This window comes from Sinocyclocheilus anshuiensis, unplaced genomic scaffold (assembly GCF_001515605.1).
Source record: "Sinocyclocheilus anshuiensis isolate Anshui unplaced genomic scaffold, SAMN03320099.WGS_v1.1 scaffold1597, whole genome shotgun sequence".
Classification (NCBI taxonomy): domain Eukaryota; kingdom Metazoa; phylum Chordata; class Actinopteri; order Cypriniformes; family Cyprinidae; genus Sinocyclocheilus; species Sinocyclocheilus anshuiensis.
The window spans coordinates 107,206-118,397 of NW_015536587.1; the positions used below are offsets into that span (position 1 = coordinate 107,206).

At 35.1% G+C, this 11,192-nt stretch overlaps 1 long non-coding RNA gene across 1 annotated transcript in view; it reads right to left on the reverse strand.

Annotated features, from left to right (window-relative positions):
- LOC107703303 (uncharacterized) overlaps positions 1–11,192 on the reverse strand; it is a 16,521-nt gene extending 5,329 nt beyond the window's left edge. The window contains exons 1-2 of the long non-coding RNA XR_001635830.1: positions 10,985–11,192; positions 10,582–10,671 (exon numbers count right to left, since the gene is read on the reverse strand). This is a non-coding gene — a long non-coding RNA (uncharacterized LOC107703303). The remainder of the gene's footprint in view (positions 1–10,581; positions 10,672–10,984) is intronic.

Sequence of the window (11,192 nt, forward strand, 5' to 3'; positions counted from 1 at the left end):
AAAAATTAGACGACAAAGAATTAACTTGACGGAGCTCAAACTCAAAACACACGGCAGCAACAAACAGGAAGTGACGTTAATAACGAAATAAATAATAAATAAGAAAAGTAACGAGCTTATTCGTTTACGAATCTTATTCGTAAATAGACATTTAGAAGATGTCTTTAAGATGTTTATGATTTAGAATGTATGTAAAACTGACATCTTAGAGACGTCTATCAGATGTTTGCACACAGCAGATGCTTTCCAGATGAAGCGATCTTTAACAGCCATCTTGCAGACGTACGTGTGCTATCTAGGACCTGCCATCTTTTATCAACCTGAGCTGCTAAAGTACAAACCTTCATGCCCCCTTTAGCATTTAGCATTAGCCTTTCAGCCTCATGTTTGCTCTGGATTTATCTGATAATATTTCCAAAGACCTTTATTGTTTTTGGTTTAGTTCCTGTGGAGATTCATTACCAGAATGGACGACGTCTAGTTACAATGATATACGCATTAGCATTATTAGCATATCCTATTTGGCAGTTTCACAGGCTACCCAGATAGCACATGATCAAGATTGCTTCATCTGGAAAGCATCTGCTGTGTACAAAACGTGTTTAAGATGTCTGTTTTATATACATTCTAAATCATAAACATCTTAAAGACATCTTCTAAACTTCTATTTGACATCTGATAGGAATCGTCCTATAGACGTATTACAGATGAGCAAACACTCTTAAAAATACGTCTTGCAAATGTAAATGCAGACATCAAATAGACGTCTCGGTGATGTGCGTGTGCTATCAGGGTATTGTCAATATCTGATGACATTTTTTTTTTTTTCAAATCAAGCCTCGCATATTTCGCTGCTAAAGTACAAACCTTCATGCTCCCTTTAGAATTTAGCATTAGCCTCTAAGCCTGCATTTTTCCGACAAAATATGCAAACGCCTTATTTAAGAGTACATTGTTTTTGGTTAAGATTCATTACTGAGCTTTAAGTACATAAACCTATATTGCAGTAACATTGATGAATGCATTAGCATTTTCAGTATCTCCAAATTGTCAATTTGACAGGCTAGCATCAATATTTGAGGCTATTTTTGCCCAAATCACACCTGGCATCTTTCGCTGCTAAAGTACAAACCTTCGTGCTCCCTTTAGCATATAGCATTAGCCTTTCAGCCTCTCGCATTCGCTCTGCATTTATCCAACAAAATTTCCAAATGGCTTATTTAACAGTATGTTGTTTTTGACCTTTTCCAATTGGTTATTATCCACGACGAGTGGCCGCTCTTGATTTCTCTCTGCGGTCTGAAGCGGTCCATTTTAGCATCATTAAGGTGCTGAAACGGTCTTCGCAGCTCCACAGTCTTTGGTCCCAATTGAGGTTTAAAGGCAGAGTCAGATTTCCCCATTTAAAAGGCAGCGTGGCTAATTAAGCTTGGCTAATCAGCTGGTCCGTGACAGCTGGAGTTTTAGTGCCTATCTCAGCAGATATCAGTGCGTCGTAATAGCACTAGGCTAATTGCTACAAAGAGGATGACTGATACCTGCTGAAATCCGCTTTGCCCCCTGATTGCCATTGTGCGTCTATTGACCACAAGAGAAAAAGCTGAATACTTACTGCTACGAGAACAATGTTCAGTCTTACTAGGGTATTGAGAGGCCTAGCTTTGTTTGTGCTATTCAGGAATGGGAAACTCATATGCAGCTTAGAAAATGGATTATATGTTAGCATTAGCATCCTAAGTGGTCAAATAACTGAAGGCTCATGGTAAGAATGTCAGGACTCTTTAGCATTTTGTTACTTTATGCTAACAGTGTGATTTTTCTTTTTATGGGATTTTATGGCCTAAATTGTTTTCAAATATATAACTTAAACAGAGAGTGAAATACTTTAAATGTTTAATGTATATATATATAAACAAAATGTTACTGTCTTTCAGTCAATCCCAAGGTAAGTTTTTAAAATGATGTAAATAAAGTTTTTATTGTGTGTTATTTCAAGTGAAGCAGTATTTTGGTCAAATTATACAAAAAGTATGATAATTATAAATTGTGTGTATTAAGGATACATAAAACATAAAATTAGCTTAAGCAAGACAAAGGAGTTTCCACTGTCGTTTCCATCAAAGAACTCACAAAATACGCCATCTGAGAGCACTGTGGTGGAAATGGTCAGGGTTTTAAGAAAAAGTTAATACAAAAATTGACAAATTTTTCGGTTTTAAATTATCCAAGTATGCCACTGCATGTTTTTAAAATGTAGTTTAGCCAAATGTGTTGATAGCCTATGGATTATGTGTTAGATTAGCATACCTCATGCACAGTAGCAATATCATAAGCATCATGCTATATAATATTTACTTAGGCAAATTTTGCTACATGTTTAAGAAGGTGGAGAGAATGAAGACTAAAAACAATGTCATTTTTTTTATAGCTTATGTAGCAATTTGTTACTGCAGTAACCTACCCTCAATATTAGCATTCCCTGTGAAGAGCATTTCATATTTCCTAAAAGAGCACGGGTAAGCTTTATGGTGTCATGACATTTGGAGTTATCTCTATATTATTTCACACTATTTCATGCATTTAAGTGAATATATAGGGTCCATTAGTATAAAACTGGGGTCAAAGTTCACCTAAAAGCTATAACTTATGGTTCACAATGCAGCTGTGAAATGGGCCTTTAGGTCATATTACGAGCGCAGGGCATTCAGCTCAAAGACAAACCTTGTGAGCAGCCAGATTTAATAGGTACAGCTGAAAATCTCCTGATTTTGGTTTGACCGAAAAGCTGAACTAATGAAGAAATTCATGTTTCAGCTTCATTTCAGCTGTAATGGATCAGTCAGTGCTTCATAATGTTAAGCTGAATCAACATTTATCTGTGCTCACGCTTGGATTAGTTAATCGGTGTGCATCTGTTTCTACGCGGAGACCCTGACACAGTCGTGAATCTGGCTCTAAGTGCTTATAGCGATTATTCAGTTTAGCACACTTAGCCATTCCAACATAATAATCACTCCAGTAACTGCTAATTTCCACTCTTCCCGAAAATAACAACTCATTTGGTATTTAACCCCTAATTTGGTTAATTGACAGTTTAACTTAAATTCAAATTTAAATGTAAACTGTTGTTTTGTCTGGTAGGTTTTTAAATTGGGTTATTAAAATATTGTTAAAATGTTACCATCTAATGACTGATGTGTAAAAAGTTGACCCAAAAATGCCAATTTTGTCATTTCCACTCTTGTTGCTAAGGAAACAGATTTTTGAAAGTCAATTATTTGGGCTTGTAATGGTTTTTGCCTAGATATGGGAATTGGACATTTCCCTAACTATATGAGTTAGACCCTTAAAGCTACAGCGATGCAGAAACCGTACGCAGACATGGCTGATTTCAAGCATCCAGTGGCACTTGACATTTGTCAGATCTGCGCGCTGTGGTTTTTCCTTCATAACCCCAGTACGGCACGCTCCCCCGGCGCTCGTCTTCCCCGTCTCTGACAGAGCAAATGTGATTAGTTTCTCCATTACTTTTGCATAACAAGTCCACATTCAAAATTAGAACATGATTAGGAGGCAATCAAAATTGGATCACAAAGGTGGGCTGATTTCAAGTCGCACAGAACAGGTAACTGTGAAATTAGATCGTACATTTTTTTTTGAAACTGACAAACTATGCTATTTTACGGGAACGAGATGTATTTTCAAAGTTTCTTTAGACTGTTGAGTAACATTTTTAAAGCTTTACCAATGACTGCTGATATCAAAGAGTGAGAAAAAGTTATTACTTTTCAGTTTAGCAGAATGAATTCTGTGAATTTATTTTTCCAGAGATGAATATGAACTGAATTTCAGAACATAAAGTGAATTGGGTACACTTACCTTCCTAACAATAATCCTTTTTTTGTGATGCATTTCATGAGTATGTTTTCTCCAATTGGATTTCACATGGCAAATTGTACTTGTGCCATTAATTCTTATCTCTGAATCGGGTTGATTTGCACTCCATGTGTTCACCATTGGCTTTCCAGACAGCCCTTCCAGAGAATGTCATTACACGAGATGTAATTAGACGAACAGACCGTACGTCATAATTATATTTAAAAGAGAGTCAATCCATTGAACCATAATCTGTGATTGTACTGCACATAAACCGTAAATAGAGGAGGTATTGACCTTTAGAACTGTCTAGCAGACATATTGTTTTGCGTCTGTGCCATTTTTATGCTGTTTTTATTACTAGAACCCTGACACGAGGCATTAAAAAACCACTACAGAATAACAGCACTATTCCCTTCAAATACTCAGATACTGTTTTGTTTTGTACTTTTAAAATGATTAATGTAATATTAAATGTTTAAGTGTGAGGAAAAGTTATAATTTAATAGCATGACAGATTTTTGCTTGATTACGCATCTAATGCTGTATGTGTATATATATATATATATATATATATATATATATATATATGTATATGTAAATTTTTTTTCCCACAAAACATACGCATCTAATGCTGTATGTGTATATATATATATATATATATATTATATATAAAAATTATTTTGCACATCCATTATTGATAATTTTAAAATATAATTAAACATAATATTATTGAATATATATAATACATTATTATTAAATCATTAACTATAATGTTAAATAATAGTATGTCTAATACTAGATATGATTAAAATTAGATATTTCAATAAATTATAATTTTTTAATAATATTTAAAAATTATATTACATAATAGCTCATATATATTTAAGATGTATATAAATTTAGCATGTTATGTGCTCTGTAATTTGTAACAGCATTGACATTGGTCAACAGCTATAAAAAATTATATTTGATTTATATTATAAGTAATATGCCTTTGTTTAAATGTAATAACATCTGTATGAATTCATGGCAAAAAAGTTAGGTATTCAGAAGTAAGGTTATATGATTTGTCTTGAATCTAAAAAATTATATAATATATAATTTTGACATATTATTTTGATTTGTTCTTTATTATATCACAAATATCACTTCTAAAATCAACAACAAAGTGATTTTTAAAGGTTGATGTATTTGCTAATATAACTATGCATGATTATATGTTATTAGTTGCATTGTATTTTTAGTATTCTTAATATTGCATATATATTATTTATTATGAATTTCATTATGCGTAATATTATTATATTAAATCATTAAATATAAGACTAAAATAATAGTATAATATTTTAATATTTATTTTTAATCATATTTTTATCCTATTACATGCTCTGGATGTTTAATAGCATTGACATTGGTCAGCAACTATATAAATGTACATTGGATTTATATTAAGAGCAGTATGCCTGTCTGTCAGTACTGATGGCAAAAGAGTTAGTTATTCAGAAGTAAGATTATATATCTGTCTGGTAACTGACTTTTCCCTACCGGTCCCTGTGGAGGTTTTACTGCAGGGCTACTCTCCCTGGACACTCTCAGCTCAGATGAAGCATCTCCTGTATTATTTATCACACATGAGTCCAGCGGTCGGCCTGATGTCTTAATCACGCGCCTCTCAGGCTGTTGGAACATACGGGCCTACATGAGACCGTTATCTTCATTCATATTTTTGACCTTCAAATCTCCACAGTCTGACAAAATTTGATGTATTATAACAGATTTCTACCATTTTTAAAATTCTCTTCATGCGAAGCAAGTGTTGATACTGGCCACCCGTCATCTCGTTTTCCCATAATCCCACTGCTCTTGATTAGCACTCCTTGGTTTCAGTAATGATGGAGAGCCCTTGATCAACAGTTTTCTTCCAGAAACAATGCAATAGTGCCTCCAAACATTATATATGCATTAGATGACTTTTCTTGCGCTAGTCAAGGGGCTCCTTCATATCGTTAGGCAAGATTAAACAAGCGAAGACGGTGCCGTACATGCGTTTGCCATTAGCATTCTTTAGCAGGAAGCCAAATATTCCAGTTTGCCGGAGCCCGGCACAATCTCCTGCCCTTTGATTAGCCATGGATTAATAGTACCATTCTGGCTTCCTCCAATCCCACACTGCTTTCGGCACAGGTTAGCACATCTTATTATTAAACAAATGAATTAGTGCCTGGAAATGTGTCATGCATATTACCTTGCAGCAGGAGGCACACAGGGCTGGTCAGCTCCCGAGGAGCACGGGAAAGCTCCGGCATGCTCAGCTGACTGTTTGCCTGGCCCTATTAACAGCGCCATGATTTACCGGGGGCCCCTTGTTTGTGCTCGACAACGGAGATGCTGTTCATTCGGGCCAGTGTAAATCAGGCCCAATTAAAGTATTTGGATGTCTGTGACAGGCCCTAACTGCTTAAAATGATACTCAGCCATAAACAGAGACGTGGGGCGGGCAGGGACAGCAGAGGGTGGTCTAACATGAGTTAGCGAGGGGAGTCGCGCTGCATCTTAAATATAAAGCCTATTGTGTGTTAAGTGGCTAACCTCATTAGCACCACGCTCATGATAGAGAAACCCGCTGCGGTAAGGACACTTCGTTGAAATTTTTTTGTAGCCTCGGAAGGTATGTTTATAAGCACAATATTTTCAGATTCTGAACCTTGTTTATATGAATCCTAAACTTCGTAATCCAATTCACATATTTGTGTGAATTACATGTATTCTGAACAAAAGTTCAGTGCTCAGTCACTGTGTTCAGAAGCAGAGAAAGCAGTGCGGTAATGTCACCAAAGCTACCGCGGACATAAACACATCTTGTCTTGCAGATAGAAACCTGACAAATTTGTTAGAAGCAGTGTACCATTATAGTTTTGGTTAATATTCTGAATTTGATTTTATTTTTTATATTTTCTGTTTTTCGTTTTAATAAACATTTTAGTCATTTTTAGTAGATTTTATAAATTTTTTTTTTTTAAATATGTCTATATAGTTTTTACTATATTTTTATTTGTTATTTTTAGTTATTTTAGCACTTCAAGGAAACTAAATGAAAAATAAACCTTACAAATATGCCAGAAACATTGTTTTACTGATGTGCTATTACAGTTTTTGTTAATATTTTGAATTACGTTTTTTTTATATATATATTTTGTGTTTTCACTTTCATTTGTTTTTGCTATTTTTTTTTAGTTTTTTTATGTCTAAAATTTGTATAATTTATTTATTAGTTTTAGTTATTTTAGTACTTCAAGTTAAACTAAATGAAAAATAAACCTGACAAATGTCAAAAACATCATTTCAGTTATATACTATTATAATTTTTTGTTAATATTTTGAATTAGATTTTATTTTTATATTTTCTGTTTTAATTTTAATTGTAGTTAAAACTCAAGAAAATTATTAATTATGAAAACATTAAATCATTTTTTATTACTTTGTTTTTTTAAACGTCTATACAGTTTTTGCCCCCATTTTTCATGAGCTGATCTCAAAGATCTAAGACTTTTTCTATGTACACAAAAGGCCTATTTCTCTCAAATATTGTTCACAAATCTGTCTAAATCTGTGTTAGTGAGCACTTCTCCTTTGCCGAGATAATCCATCCACCTCACAGGTGTGGCATATCAAGATGCTGATTAGACAGCATGATTATTGCACAAGTGTGCCTTAGGCTGGCCACAATAAAAGGCCACTCTAAAATGTGCAGTTTTATCACACAGCACAATGCCACAGATGTCGCAAGTTTTGAGGAGCATGCAATTGGCATACTGACTGCATAAATGTCCACCAGAGCTGTTGCCCGTGAATTGAATGTTCATTTCTCTACCATAAGCCGTCTCCAAAGGCGTTTCAGAGAATTTGGCAGTACATCCAACCAGCCTCACAACCGCAGACCACGTGTAACCACAACAGCCCAGGACCTCCACATCCAGCAGCTTCACCTCCAAGATCGTCTGAGACCAGCCACCAGCTGCTGCAACAATGCAAAAACAAAAGTGTTGCATTTATAATTTTGTTCAGTATATTAGTTGTATTATTTCATTTTAGTTGTTTTAGTACTCAAGCTGAACTAAATAAAAATGAGAAATGTTACCTGGGCAACTAGCTAAAATTTAAATAAATCTATTTATTTTTTCAATAATTTGTTTTATTTCACAACGTTTACTTTATTTCAAGTAAGGAAAATGTTATTTTTTTCTTTCATGGTTTTAGTTTTAGTTAACTATAATAACCCTGGTCAGAAGAACTTTTTAGCCAATATTTAGTAAATTTAGTCTCCTCCACTGACTAATTTGTCAAATGTGAGACGTAAATAAAAATATGCACGTTTGTAAGACATGAAACGTATGTAAACTTGCGTATCACGACACTACACATGTGCACAAGTTATTTTTGAATTCAATTGAGAAAATAGTTGTATTCAAGTGTTTATATGCTTACCATTTTCCTGTTGATTGGATTATTTCAGGTCTACCCCTTCCTTTCCAATTCAATCAAAACTTGATTCAGATCGAGTTCAGTCAGATTGAATGAGGTATTTAATGAAGGTTTTTCAGTCCAAATTAGCCGATTCTAAACAGATTACCTGGGTGCATGTAAGCGTAGCTAATGTCACACCGATCATCTACAATCCATTCACTCCCATCCCCTGCGAATGACCGGACCCCGTTTGTTTCTTGTAAATAACTTTTTTGTATCTGAATTATGTATCCGCTCCTCATTATCCCATTACCTGCCCTTAGGATACTCTTCACATTGTCCTGACATAAAAAAGGTGTTGTTGCTTATCAGTGTGGTAAACACTAATTTAAGCAGGGGTGCGTGGCATGTGGCTGTGATCTTTAGCGGTTTTAGTGGCGTCCTGGGAGACCGAGACGTCCCCCGATGCGTGAGATGAAAGATAGATGGAATGCCCCCTCGCCTGGTCCCAGTTGGTTAAGTGCCTCTCGCTCATTAACAAGGTCTCTACGAGTATGTGGGCCTCGCAGTGCCGCCCAGCCTCTCCTGATCATATTAAAATCAGAGCTCAGCTGATGACGGCATGCTGTTTACCAGAGTGCCCCGTAAGATAGGAAGTGATATTGAGGAGGTGTGTGAGATCGGATGGTTTACTGACGAGGGAGGGTCATGGGCGTATGTCGTTAACCTTAACTTGTAAATTGAGGGTTTGGGGATATTGTGTATATGTTGTCAGTTGATTGTTGAGACATAGTTTTTAGTTTGAAACATGCTTTGATTTATAGATTTTATTATTAATTGTGTTGGTCAGATTTACTGTTGCTTGGCAAAATATTGTGGACGAAATCCATTTGCTTCAATAGGAAACCACCCGATCAGGAGTGTCGCATGAGCGTGAAAAAGTTCCCCACACAGATTTGACTCAGATTCAAGTTGGTCAGGTGAATTCGCAAAGTTGACCAAGAGAAAGCTGCTTGATTTGTAAGTGACTTCTGTTTGAGCTGTGCTTCATTCTTCGCTACACTATCGACAATGGACTGTTGAACATTTTTAGCCCACAAAATCTCCCTACACCTCAGCTGTTTTATTCAGTATTAGGGACTAGATTTACTAGAAAATTATATTTAACTAGGTGATACCATTAAAGTAAAACTACAAAACACCCCAAAAGATATAGACGAGCTGCAACTAAATATTTCAGCAGCAAAAAAAAAAAAAAAAAGTGAAATATGTGTAGGGACTGGGACTCCAATAAATTGATGTAAGGAATCAAATGAATTTGTGCAGGTATTCCAAATTAATTTGTGCAATGACTCAAATGAATCGATGAAAGGAATCAAATAAATTTTTGCAGTGATTCAAAATGTATTTGTACTGTACAGGGACTCAAATGAATCTATGCAAGGAATCAAATGAATCCTCGCATGGAATCAAATTAATTTTTGCAGGCACTCAAAGGAATCGGTGGAAGAAATCAAATGAATCAGTGCCAGGATTCAAAATTAATTTATGCAGGGACTCAAATGAATCAAATAGGGAATCAAATGTATCGGGCAGGGATTTGAATTTACTTTGTGCAGGGAATCAAATTAATTGGTGCATGGATTCAAATTTATTTTTGCAGGGGCTCAAGTGAATTGGTGCAGGAACTCAAATGAATTAGTACAGGGGGAAAAATGAATTTGTGCATATATTCAAATGAACTGAATGACACTTTTGCAGGAACTGTCTGTATGGGTGATTCACCAAAATCACTTTTTATTCAAAAGTCAACTGGGTTTAAACTCGCGTTACTTATTTAAAAGAGTACACTGTAGATTAATGTGTATGTGTGATCCATATGTGTGATCGTAGCTGTTTTTAATGCTACATTATAAGGAACACATTTAAAAGAGAATGAAGGTAGAACAACAAGGATCTGATCATGTTTAATGTGATACAATGTGTTTGAGAAGACTAGGGAAGTGACTGAAAAGGTCTCAAGGGTCAAAGGTTAAGTGCACTCAAGGGACCCTCGGGCCAGTTCTGAGTGTTACAGTTAATTTCATTTGACCAGACATATTGACTCATGACGTGTTTGCATATTTTGTGTAACCGAGTAAGGCACTTCTATTCTTTGCATGTTTTGTGTAACCGAGTAAGGCACTTCTATTCTCATAGTTAACTAAATGACTATATTACTTACATACTCAAACTTACCTTGCGTAGTATTCCTCATTACAAAACTCATAAGATCTTGTGCTCTTTTATATCCCATCATCTCTTTCATGCATGTCTTCTTTTTCATACCTCAATAAATAAATAAATACAGTGTGCAATACGTGAAAAGATTAGAGGGGGGAGTTTTTTAAAGGTTTTTTCCCCCATGAAAAAAAGCTGTTAAATTACCATGAGAACGATTATAGAATAATTATGAATTCTTATTTGATCTTGAGAAACTGTGTATCTTTACATTGATTAGATAGCTTCAATATTTTACCACTGCTTATGATAAATCTTGGTTACAACGACAGCAATTTCTTAATTTCTGTCAGTAGTGCAAAATCATGCCAAATCAATCTGTAATTATTAATATATCGCATTAGAACAACGAGACACATACCTGTTCATAGGCCTATTCAATCGCGTTTTCTCCCATTTATTTGTGATCACATGGCTTCACTAAACAACGTCCACACTTGGAGAAATAACAATGTATTCACACGTTTACATTTATATTTTTTCAGAAAGAATCGTCATTTATATTTATTTCCATTAATTATGCAATCTGGTGAGAATGCAGTGGCGTCAACCACTCTCTGCCTCTCTCT